Source organism: Rhinolophus ferrumequinum, chromosome 5 (genome assembly GCF_004115265.2).
Source record: "Rhinolophus ferrumequinum isolate MPI-CBG mRhiFer1 chromosome 5, mRhiFer1_v1.p, whole genome shotgun sequence".
Lineage (NCBI taxonomy): Eukaryota > Metazoa > Chordata > Mammalia > Chiroptera > Rhinolophidae > Rhinolophus > Rhinolophus ferrumequinum.
In genome coordinates, this window is record NC_046288.1 from 14,568,604 (window position 1) to 14,580,952 (window position 12,349).

At 38.4% G+C, this 12,349-nt stretch overlaps 1 protein-coding gene across 2 annotated transcripts in view; it reads left to right on the plus strand.

The window, feature by feature from the left end:
* The first annotated feature begins 674 nt into the window (after positions 1 to 674).
* SMIM14 (small integral membrane protein 14) overlaps positions 675 to 12,349 on the plus strand; it is a 58,586-nt gene continuing 46,911 nt past the window's right edge. The window contains exon 1 of one of the 2 annotated variants that reach the window (XM_033105954.1): positions 675 to 974. The gene's annotated coding sequence lies outside the window, so the exon portion shown is untranslated. The remainder of the gene's footprint in view (positions 975 to 12,349) is intronic. The other variant, XM_033105953.1, reaches the window with a different exon arrangement.

Below are 12,349 nucleotides of genomic sequence, written 5' to 3' on the forward strand. Positions count from 1 at the left end.
GAGACTTGAGGTCGTCAGAATTTGAGGTAGGAAGGAACAAGTTGGTCTAAAAAGAAATGGCGTTCTACCCACAAATAGTATCCTTATTCCGGCCCCCAAGGTCAAAGCAAAGGCTTGGGCTAGCTGCCTAATAACAGCTTTCCCCTTCCCTTCCCCCACCATCTCCCCACCAGCAAGTCATTTTTGGTGGCATCTTCCCTTTTAATTTTAGCCAGCTTTCCGGGTACAAATATGTTAGGGTGGGTAAAAGGGATTAATAACTGCCAGATTTTGACGTACTTGTGTACGTTAGACAAAATCCTGTATGTCCACTTTTCCCTTGGGCCTGAGTAATCACAAACACAATTTTTAACGTAGTACCCTGTCTCAGCTGACATCAACCTGCGCCCACCTCTACCTCTACCCCCGCTAGTCTAAAGACTCCGGGAGAGGGAAGGCATCGGCTTAGGCAAAGGGAGACGCACAGTACAGGAAACTGCCCACCCTTTACGAAACAGAGGCTACGCGAGCCAGCTCAACAGACCTCGCCCTCACTACTTCACAACGCACGGCCCCAGCCCCCAACCGGAACTGCAACCTCCGCTCGACGCTCCACGAATAGCGTGTTGCTCGCTCCCGTAGCGCTCGCGCCCGTCCCGCCTCCCCGGATGCATTGGGCAGGCGCGGAGCGCGCGCATGCGCGGCAGACGGGCCGCTGGGGTCTCGAGCAGCTGCTATCTGTTGCGCCGCCGCCTGCGGGAGCGGGCAGATCCGGGTCTCGTGGCTAAGAGTGACGTGGTCAATCGAATCAAAACACAGGAGGGGAGGAAGCCGGCGGCCGGGAGCAGCAGCAGCGGCGGCGGCGTCCGGAGAGCAGCTGCAACGTTCCGGAAGCTCCAGGCGGTCTTTCTGCCGAGCCTTGGTCTCGGCTCCCATCCTCCCCGCCCCGTCGGTTGTTGTCTGGGCGGGTGAGTGTCTCCCCATCTCCCAACACGGTTAGCCGGTCCACCTTCCCTTCACCCCCATTTTTCCCGGAGGTTCCACAGGCTTTCGCGGACTGCGGAGGCTGCGGCAGTGCGGGACTGCTTCTCGGGCTCCGTGGTTCCCCGGCCCGGCTGGGCTGGCGACTCTGCCCCGGGAGAAACCCTCTGCTGCCGAGCCCGCGTCTCCCGGCGAAGAGTGAGGCAGACAGCCTGCAATTTGGCTTTCTCTGCAGGAAGCCAGAGTCCAGGCTTGGCAGGGAAGTGAACGGTAGCCCCGGGTGATTTTATTTTTAGGGTAAGACAGTCAACTCGGGTGGAGGCGTGTAATGGAGTAAAAAGAAGAGAGTCATAGCTTGGAAGGAGAAACCTACAAATCCTGAAATCCACACACTCATTTACCTGTGTCCCTCAGCTCTTGCCGGGTTTGATGAAGTCACTAGGATGCGTCTTTTGTTGTGATTGATGAAACACGAAAGCTGTCATCCAGAAAGTGGGAGCTTTTTATCCTTTTAATGTGTTGCAAATTTAAAGGATTCCCATTTATCTGTTTGTTCAGTAAGTGGAACTGACAGTAAAGAGGTAGCACCTTTTTTTCGAACAGATAATGTACGATAAACTGGTTACCTGAGTACCTGAAGTCCCATGCTGCCATTTAAAGTCAAAGTTTTTCAAAGCGGCTTGTTTCTGTGTGTTAGGATTTTAGCCATAGTGATGTTTGTTAGCTGTAGAGAGTCAACAGTATGTTTTCAGTTGTCCTAGTTAGCAAAATCGAAGATATGGCCTTACTAAGAGAATGTCTTGGATTTGCATCAAGAGAGTCAGATGAGCCTTAAGCACGTAATACCTGTTTATTGAACAGAGACCTTCCAGTTTTTGTGTGTTATTGTCAGAAATCGTTGGAAGCTGTGCCTGCGGTAACTTGGACAGCGTAGACCTTTCAGGTGTTTTAGTGTTGAGACCTTTAGGAAGTGTTGTTGTCACTGCCCAGTTCTGTGGAGGTTGCAGAAAGCTTGTGTTGCTTTCCACTTCAGGTGACTGGCCGCACAGATTCCTCTAGTGTAGCCTGTTCTGTCTGAGCCTTACCACCCTCCGTGTTCCACGAGGGAACGAAGGAGACCTTAAGACCAAACCTCCTTTTTGTCAGAACTTGGTTTTTAAAAAGAACATTTCCTCCAGAGAACTGATTTATTGAGGTGTTTCTTTGGTAAACGGCAAGAAAGAAAAACAAAAGTATGTGCTAATTGATTGCCCCTTATCCAAATCCTGTTCTTAGGAGTTTAGACTACTCCCTTGAAAGGTATGTTCTTGTGTGGTATAACATGGAGCTCTTGACAAATTTCTTCCTCCCTTGTGGGCAGTTGAGATCTTTTTTCTTAATACCACAGTTGGAATCCTGCTGATTTAGACAAATCAAATTGTTTTCTTAAAGTTCTTTTTTTACCTTTTATGCTAACCTGTAATTGAATACTTTTGCTTATACAAAATAATTTGTGGTAATTGGGGAAAATATTAAGGCAGATAAGCAAAAAAAGAAGAAAATAAGTCATCAGTATACCTGTCATTCATAGATCACCAGTGTTAACAGCAGTTTATATCCTTCCAGACGGATTTTTTTGTATTTGTATATTTTATGCAAAAATGGTATACCACATATGTTTTTCTGTAACCTGTTTTCCCAAATATGGACTTTTGGACCTTAACTTTTAGGGAATATTCACTGTTTGCTAGACCATAACAGTTGAAATCATGGTTTTAAAAGATTTCCTCCCAAATATCTATAATGATATTGTAAGATTTAAGAAATTAATATGCATTGTACGGCAAAGTAAGGCTTTGCTTATTTATTTAACTCTTGGGAAAGCAGGCAAAGAATAACCTGAGTTGACAATATGGAAGTTTAAAAAGTTTTTGCTAATTTAGTTCTGTTCCATTGCTCCACTGTGCTCCCAATGCTGCCCATCTGTTTGGGCCTGCAGCAGTAAAGTCCTGAAAGATTTTACTTTATGAATCACACTTAATATGGTTTATTACACGTTGAACCTTGGATGTTTGCCCATTCAGTCCAATGCTTTATGGGTGGTGCCAAAAGAGAAGGAAATGTTCCCGTCACCTCAACTTCAAAGGATAAGTTACATACATACTACGAAGTCTCCTAAATATGCTGATAACCCATCTGGGTGCCTGTTAGTCATAAACTTACCTAAAACCTTTAAATCTCAATTTTCATTCTGTATCTCTTGGATAATTAGTCCTAGAGGCTTACTACTCATTATGTGACTTAGTTCTTTTTCTTTGTTTTGCCTTTAAATTATAATGTTCAATATACATTCTAGATTTGTCCACTTCTTCCCACCTCTACGACTACCACCTTTGCCAACTATTACCGTCTCTTACCTGGCCTATCGCACTAACCTCTGGGTCTCTCTGCTTCCACTTTGGCGTTTTTATGCTGCATTCCCTTTACTACAGCCTAACAGATCATTTAAAATGTAAATCAGATTATATCACCCCTTTGTTGAAAGCCTCCCGTCACATTTAGAATAAAATCCAAACTCCTTACCAAGGCTTGCCAGGCACTACATGTTTTGGCACTACTTTCCACTCTTATCTCACCCTGTGTCCCTCTGCCTAGATCATTACTTTGGAGCCTGGCCACGTCAATTTCTTCCTGTGTTCCAGATTCACTAGCTTGGTCCCTGGAACTCACCAGGCTTGCTCCTGCCTTAGGGCATTTGCGCTTGCTATACCCCAGGGCTTCCGTACTCTTCTCCCAGATTTTGCTGCTGCTATTTCCTTGATGTCATTCAGGTCTTAGTTCTAGATGTTGCCTCTTCAAGGAGATTGCCCCCAATGATCTCTCTATTCTTTTTTGTTTTCTTCCTAACAATTGTCAATATCTGGAATTTCCTTATTCTTTTATATTCTGTTTCCTACAGTAGGAATTAAACTCCCAAAATGGAGACCTTATCTGTCCTTTTCACTGCATAATAGGTACTCAATGAATATTGGTGTAATTAGTGAAGTTGGTGAATATGTCAGTATTCCTCTTTAAACCGTACTGTCTGTTTTAGACCAGTTGTTTCTATGGAAGAACCCTAATTTTCAGCTTTTTATAGGGCAGTGTCTTGATTCTCCTACTTCAATAATTCTCAATGTTTGGACCACATTCTACTTTAGACCTGTAGAATTAATCCCTGGGAGGAATGGGTCCCAGAAACCTGCATTTTCAACAAGTGCTTCAGGTGATTTTTAAACTTTAATCAAAATTTTATATCCTAATAAAATGTCTTAATATTTTAATGGCTTTTCTCTGGGAGATTGGTTCTTTATATTAGTAATGATAGCTATCATTTTGGGGGACACTATATGTCATGTACTAACCTAAAAACTCTTACGTGTTTTTCATTTAACTGTAGAGCAATTCAGATGTAGTTATTCCTATTCCCATTGTACAAAGGAAGGAACTGAGACATAGCAAGTGGCAGAAAGTTGGATTTGAACCCAAGTCTGTTTTCTTTTTCTTTAAAGATTTTATTGGGGAAGGGGAACAGGAGTTTATTGGGGAACAATGTGTACTTCCAGGACTTTTTCCAAGTTAAGTTGTTGTCCTTTCAATCTTAGTTGTGGAGGTAACAGTTCAGCTCCAGGTCCAGTTGGCATTGTTAGTTGCAGGGGGCGCAGCCCACCATCCTTTGCGGGAGTCCAACAGGCAACCTTGTTGTTGAGAGCTCCTGCTCCAACCAACTGGGCCATCCGGCTGCCCCACCAGCAGCTCAATGGCAGTGGGTCTTTAATCTAGTTGAGGGCGCAGCTCACTGGCCCATGTGGGAATTGAACCGGCAACCCTGTTGTTCAGAGCTCGCGCTCTAACCAACTGAGCCATCTGGCTGCCCCTGGCTATGCATTTCTAATAGCCCCCTTTTTGTAAACACAAGACATGTTCGTTGAAAAGCTGCAAAGGATCGTATATATAAAGCCAACAACAAAATACAATCCACTTATTTGGAAGTCATCTCTATGCACGTATTTCCTTCCAGTCTTTTTATTTTAATTCATCTTCGTGTAAATGAGATGTAATACCCACATAAGCTTGTATCCTAATTTTTTTTTAGTTTAACTTAATGAGCTTTTTACCATAGCCTTAGAAACTTTCTAACCTTGATTTTAACTGGCAATATTTTATGAGATATTTTGAATAAAACTGATTAATTTTGGGCATGAATGTAGTTTCCAGTTTTCACCATTATAAATATTGCGATGAACTATGGTTTTAAATAGTTAACTGAAACTCTGAAAAATTAGAGCAACAAGTTTAATTACAAAACAAGTCATGTTTAAGACATTTTAATGATTTGAAATGTAGCGATTTTAATCATAATTCAACAAATATAAACAGCATACATACACTTGCAATGCCTAGAAAATTTACATGAAGGATTTTAATAGCGGCCTCTACGGAGAGGACAGTACCTTTTACTTTTGTGGTTTTGTTTATTTTTTTTAGCCTTTCTATGTTTGAATTTTAAAACTATAAATGTGTATAGCTTTTAAAATTAAATTCAACTCTTTGGATAAGTATATTTTACTAAACTAAAACCAATTTTAGGGGGATAGTAGGGTTTATATTTGGTTTATAACATTTTAAACTTCAGTACTTTTGGAGAAAGTTACCTTCTTGTTGCTTATTTTCATACTGAATTTTCATTTCCTTTTTTAAATTTAGTTCAAAGCACAGATGTGCGTCTCAGCTTTGTAAAAACTACAGAATGAAGCTGGTTTTTGCTTGACTGCATGCATTGACAAGTGTTACAGGTGCAGCGCTTTTAAAATTTAACAGTTAATAAAAGTTCTTCAAGTTAGGGATAGAGTAAGCATCTTCATGGTGTATGTACCAGACTTAGAGGGCAGTGTTCTGGCTGTTATCTTGTTGTTTTATCTTACAACATACTTTTTAAAAAATAAGGTAATATTACATTTAACATTACTTGTATGTACTTCACAATTTCACAACACACTAGTATTGGTAATACAGTTGTTGAAAACTGCTTTCTTCACATTTATAAAATAACTTGTTCACTGAGTTGGGATCACATAGTGTGGAATTTTTATATCATTTTCTATTGAATTTTTCAGTTTTTAACTTACAAAAAAGAGACTTTTATCCTCCTGAGTTTAAATTTTTAAATTCAGAGTTTAATTACTCCTTTTTTTTCCCTTTTAGTTTCAGGTGTATTAAATACTCTTGAGTAGAAATTTTAGAAAACATTTCCGTAATGTGAAACTTTGGGTTATGATATTGAATATAAATAATTGAAAAGTTTTCCTTTGACCATTTATAATAAATTTTACCTCTGGACCTTGAGAGAATCTTTGGGATTGTACCAGGAGTAAGGAACTATCAGGGAAGGACAAAAAATCCTTAGGTGAGGGACTAAAATTCAGAACAGAAGACTTCTTTCTCCCTTTCCCTTTTATGCCTAAAAGTGATAGCTGAACCCCAGGGGAATACAAACACTCCAAAGCAGTATATAAGAACTTGGGCTTGAGGGTTGAAGATACATTTCAAATCTAAGGGCTCAGAGTTGAATTGGCCCAGAGCATTTTACAGTTTATAAAGCACTCTTACAAATTCTCACTTGATCCTCGCAACAACCCTTTAAAATGAATAGTTTCAGTTAACATTCCTGTTTTGTTAGAGAAACTGAAGAAGTCACAGAGAAGCTAAGCAATTTATCCATTCCTCAGTGTAGTGCCACAACTTGAATCATTTATCTAAGGTGTATTCCTTTTTGCTATCCCATGATGTTTTAGCAAGTGTTGCTAGGGTGATTACTAGAATATGATCAAATGCTGGTAAGGAATAATAGGGTCACTGAGGAAAGAGAAGGTAATGTCTAAGACATAGGAAAATAGGGTCACATTAACTGAGAATGTCCAGAAAAGTGATAGCAGTCCCAGGGTGGACCTTTAATAGAGACCTGTGCTGCAGAGACATGGGGGAATTAAGGAAATAAGAAAATTCTTGATGACCTTGAAAGTTAAGCTTTTAATAGGAGAAAAGTAGTTCTCCTTTTCTTTGAATTTGAGCTTTCTCCAGAGAGGTTATCACAGAAATAATTTGTCTGTGACATTTATTTTGGCTAATTGGTATGTAATTATATTATTGTCATGAATTTTTAATTATAATTAATAATTAACTTGATTGCCAGAACTTGGAAGTAAGGGCTGCTTTTTATTTTTTCTGTATCCTTCTCAGAACTCTTCTGCCACTTACTTAGTTCCCTGTGGACTTGTTAGCTATATCCTTTTCAGGAAAGAAGTGAGAACGACCTAGGTTTGAATCCCTTCTCTGCTGTGTGACTTCGGCTAAGTCACTGAAGCTCTCTGGACATCAGTTCTTTCCTCTTTAAATGGGTGGGTGAGACCTGGTGCATCCTCCAAATTTTAATAGTGCTATTTGTGAAGTTGTGATTTGTTGAATATGAATAAATGAAGACTTGGCATCCTCTAATCTATACCTGATCTATATACAGTGATACCTTGCAAAGACATCCTGATCCTGCGAGCTTGTTTCCCGTATACATTCCCATTCTACTGTATGGAAAATAAACATTTGTTGTCATGTTTTTCTAGCTTGCTCTAGTCTCTTCTTTTTGAATAATGTGGCCTCTGAAAGAGTGTCTTTAAGCTTCCTTTTTTAAAAAAATATTTTATTGGGGAAGGGGAATAGGACTTTGTTGGGGAACAGGGTGTATTTCCAGGGTTTTTTCAAAGTCAAGTTGTTGTTCATTCAGTCTTAGTTGCAGAGGGCATAGCTCAGCTCCAGATCCAGCTGCCCATTGTTAGTTGCAGGGGGCGCAGCCCACCATCCCTTGTGGTTTAGATCCCACGCTCCAACCAATTGAGCCATCCGGGAGCTCAGCAGCAGCTCAGCTCAAGGTGCTGTGTTGAATCTTTTGCTGGGGGCGAAGCCCACCATCCCTTGCGGGACTCAAGGAGTTGAACTGGTAACCTTGTGGTTGAGAGCCCACTGGCCCATGTGGGAATCAAACCGGCAGCCTTCGGAGTTAGGAGCACGGAGCTCCAACCGCCTGTGCCACCCGTGTCTTTTAAGCTTTTTGTTATCCTGTAAAAACATTTTATGATAAGAATTTCAGAGGTGGTTTTTATTGTATTTTACTCTTATAAATAGCTACTGGATGGAACAATATAGGGTTACCTTATTGGATCAGTATAGGGAATATTATAAGGAATTTGTAACTATAATTGCTTGGCTATAAATTAGAATTAAAAAAAAATGTCATGATAGAATTCAGGGAGTCTTTACTCTTTTTAAGCACAGAGAATTGTGATATTTAGGGTTTATTTCAATATTTAAATTTTTAAAATGTCTTTAACTTCCCCCAGGTGTAGCTTTATCACATTTTTAAACAAATAATGATTGATTGATGTGAATTTGACTCTGCATCCTTTCCTTGCCCACTTCCCATCAAAGATGCAAATGTAGTTTAAGAGAAAAATGTCTTTAATAAGAAGTAATAGGAGGTCAACTGATAGTTACCTAATTTCTGTACTGCTCTACAGTTGTCTTTATAGGGGTGAAATAAATGTAACTAGCATAGTTGGTCATATTGGACAGATATGGAATGAGTTCTGGTCAGGAATTTACATTGTGACTTCCTGTCCAAGGTCTGTTTCGTACCAGATGTGTCTTAGTTAAATTGCTAGCTTATTTGAACCTATTTTCCTCATTGTAAAGCAGGAATAATTTTCCTGCTTTGACTTTGTCAGAAGGGTGGTTTTTAGGATGTGAAAGTAGTTAGTAAAGCTAATAATAAACTATTATTAGCTATAGCTATGTTTGAGGTCTGTTTCTGATAAAAGAATAAAGCAAATTAATATGTTGTAAAAAAGTATTGTATATGAGTGAATTTGAACACCTTATTACCTTGAGATGTTGGGTCATCTGATAAAAGTAATCCCAACTACTTATTATAGTACATTAGTGTATAGTATAATATGATAGTAATACTGAAATTGATAGACAAATATTTTGTTCTCCCTATTTAATATGAAAGGTAGCCCGAGTTTTGGGATATCTGCTCATTTGGTTGATCAGTTTTCTGATTGGCTACTGGGTAAAAATTTGGGGTCAGGAAGCTATTTCTAGAAAAATACTTTTTTTAGAGGTGAGTAATTACCCCTGCAATATATAATTGGGAATAAGGTTAAAAAGAGAGAGCGAACTCAAGTGTAGGTTTCCTGAATGTCCTGGGGACAGTTCCAGCAGTTTCTGGCATATGATTGACTTCCATGGTTTTATAACTTTGGAACTCTAATCAATAGATTTGATGCTTTTTAGATAAATGCCTCTTCTGAGTTCCCCATTTCTTCTTTTTAGAACGCTTCTGCTGACTTCCCCATTTCGTTGGCCAGCATCTCTATTTTCTGTCTTATAAAAACAAATTGCATGCATTCTAAATTGTTACTTGTGTTTTGCTCTTGCTGTGGGTTTTTATTTGTAATTTTTAAATGGGAAGAATTTTGATAATCATTTTTGATCACTGTAAAGATTTGACTGGCTATTTGAAAAGGTGATTTCATTGTAAATCACCTTCTTAAAATCACAGTAGAGAGTTTTCATTCTGACCTTGAATTAGTCTTTGTTATCCCTGCTTTCTCTAGAAGAGCCCTATGTTTGCTTAGGTGGGGGTAGGGGGGCAGGGAGTGAAGGAGTTTTTGTTTTGTTTTTCTATAAAAAAGTATTTAAAAAGTGGTATGTTTGAAATTTTTAGTACTAAAAGGTAGAATAGTATAATGAATCCCTCTGTACCCAATCAACTGGATTCAACAGTTATTCACTCATGGCTGTTTTATTTTGTCTATACCGCCCCCTTTGCAACATTATTTTCAACTAGATCCCAGGCATTATATCTCTTTAAATAAAAATACTTAGTGGGACCTCTCAAAGATAAGGACTCTTTAGATGTGATAATTGACATTGTAGTTATATTTAAAAAAATTAGTAATTGCTAAATGTCACTTAATCCAGTCAGTGTTCAAACTTCTTGGTTGTTCCAGGAACATTGTCCAGGAAATGTCCTTTGTTAGGTTTGTTTGAATCAGGATTCAAACAAGGTCTATACATGGTATTTGATTGATATCTCTTAAACCTCTCAAACTGTAATCATATCCCTGCCATCTCTTAAAGTTTTACTTACTTTTTGCCATTTATTTATTGAAAAATCTGAGTTAAGTTTTCCTGGACTTAGCTGCTGCATCCGAATTTTTTTTCCTGGTTATAAGAGGTAATATATGATCATTGTACGATATTTGAAAAACGTACAAAGTTAAAAGTAAAATCATATCACCAAGGGATAACCAATGTTAAAGTTTTGGTATGTCTCAATTTTTTAGAGTGTGTGCTTTTTAAACTTATTTGCATGTGCTGTGCTTATTTTTATATCCTATTTAGAATACTTTTATATTGTGTTGTGATCATTTCTCCATGTCATTATGAAATAAAATGAAACATTTGGCTACATAATACTTCACAGTATGTACCGTGTTTCCCGAAAATAAAACCTAGTCGGACAGTCAGCTCTAGTGTGTCTTTTGGAACAAAAATTAATATAAGACTTGGTCTTATTTTACTATAAGACCCGGTATTACATAATACAATGTAATGTAATGTAACATGAGACCAGGTCTTATGTTAATTTTTGCTCCAAAAGACACATTAGAGCTGATTGTCTAGCTAGGTCTGATTTTCTGGGAAACACAGTATCGTAATTTAAACATTCCCTTTTAGCCAGACATTTAATTTAGATTGTTCCAATATTTCACTATTATAAAGCTGTGATAACCATCTCTGTACATCTTAGATTTTTAAAAAATTTTTTATTGGGGAATATTTGGGAACAGTATGTTTCTCCAGGGCCCATCAGCTCCAAGTCGTTGTCCTTCAATCTAGTTGTGGAGGGAGCAGCTCACTGGCCCCATGTGGAAATTGAACCCGCAACCCTGTTGTTCAGAGCTTGCATTCTAACCAACTGAGCCATCCGGCCGCCCCAGATTATTTTTGTTTGTTTGTTTGGTTTTCTTGTTTTTTTTTTTTTTTTTTTTTGTTACAGAACGTTAGAAGTGGAATTATTCAGAGGACACGAGCATTTTTAACTTCCGAATTTGTATTGCCATAAAAGTTACTATAGTTTGTGATATCAAATGCAGTCTCTAATTTATTTAAGGGTCTGTTTGCATACGCCGTTATTAATCTGTCTTTTGCCAGCCATATTAGTGGAATTTTTTCCCCTAATTCTTTTGCTCTTTTAATTTTATTTATTTATTTATTTATTTTTATGCACACATTCTTATGTTGTAAATTTGTTGATATTTTCCATTGTATGTATCTTTTGGAAGTTCTTCTCAATATTCACCTAACTTGTCTTCTAGAATTGCTGATAAGTATTTTTCCTTAATTGCTAGCAGGACTATTTCCCTAGGACCATTTTTTGAAATATTGATTCCTTCCTCATTTATTTGTGATTCAAGTTTTTTTTGTTTGTTTGTTTGTTTTTTAAGATTTTATTGGGGAAGGGGAACAGGACTTTATTGGGGAACAGTGTGTACTTCCAGGTCTTTTTCCAAGTCAAGTTGTTCTTTCCATCTTAGTTGTAGAGGGCACAGCTCAGCTCCAGGTCTAGTTGCCGTTGTTATTTCCAGAGCCCACCATCCCTTGTGGGAGTCAAGTAATCGAACCGGCAACCTTGTGGTTGAGAGACCACTGGCCCATGTGGGAATCGAACCGGCAGCCTTCGGCGTTAGGACCACAGAGCTCCAACCACCTGAGCCACCGGGCTGTCCCTGTGATTCACGTTTTGATATATAAATATAAATAAATATATTTTATGATTGGCATGTTCAGAAAATTCTAGAAAGAAAAATTGATTTCTTATTTGCTGGATATACTGTTATCTCTTATCCCTGTCCTCTCTCTACCTTCTTTTTTCTGCTTGCCATCCTAGCTGTAGTATGTATGCATATAGATGTCTTTGATTCCGAATGTGCCTTAGGAAAACACCTGAAACAAAACTAGTCTAGTCCTTATCTTTTTTCTTTTTTCCCTTCTGTTTTATGTGTATTTTAAAAATGAATTATAAAATGAATTTCCATTTGCCTTTATTTGAAACTCAATTTGACAAAGCATTATACCAACATTAACAGTTGTTGTTACATACACTGTTGTTTCATTATTTTGATTCTCTAAATTTAAAGCTTCTACCATAGGGTGGATAGGGGAAGGGAAAGGTAAACTTTGAAAACTGATTTTGTAAAGTGATTACTTCAGATTTAGGACAAAGGCTGACTTTAGAAGTATCCGTTATACG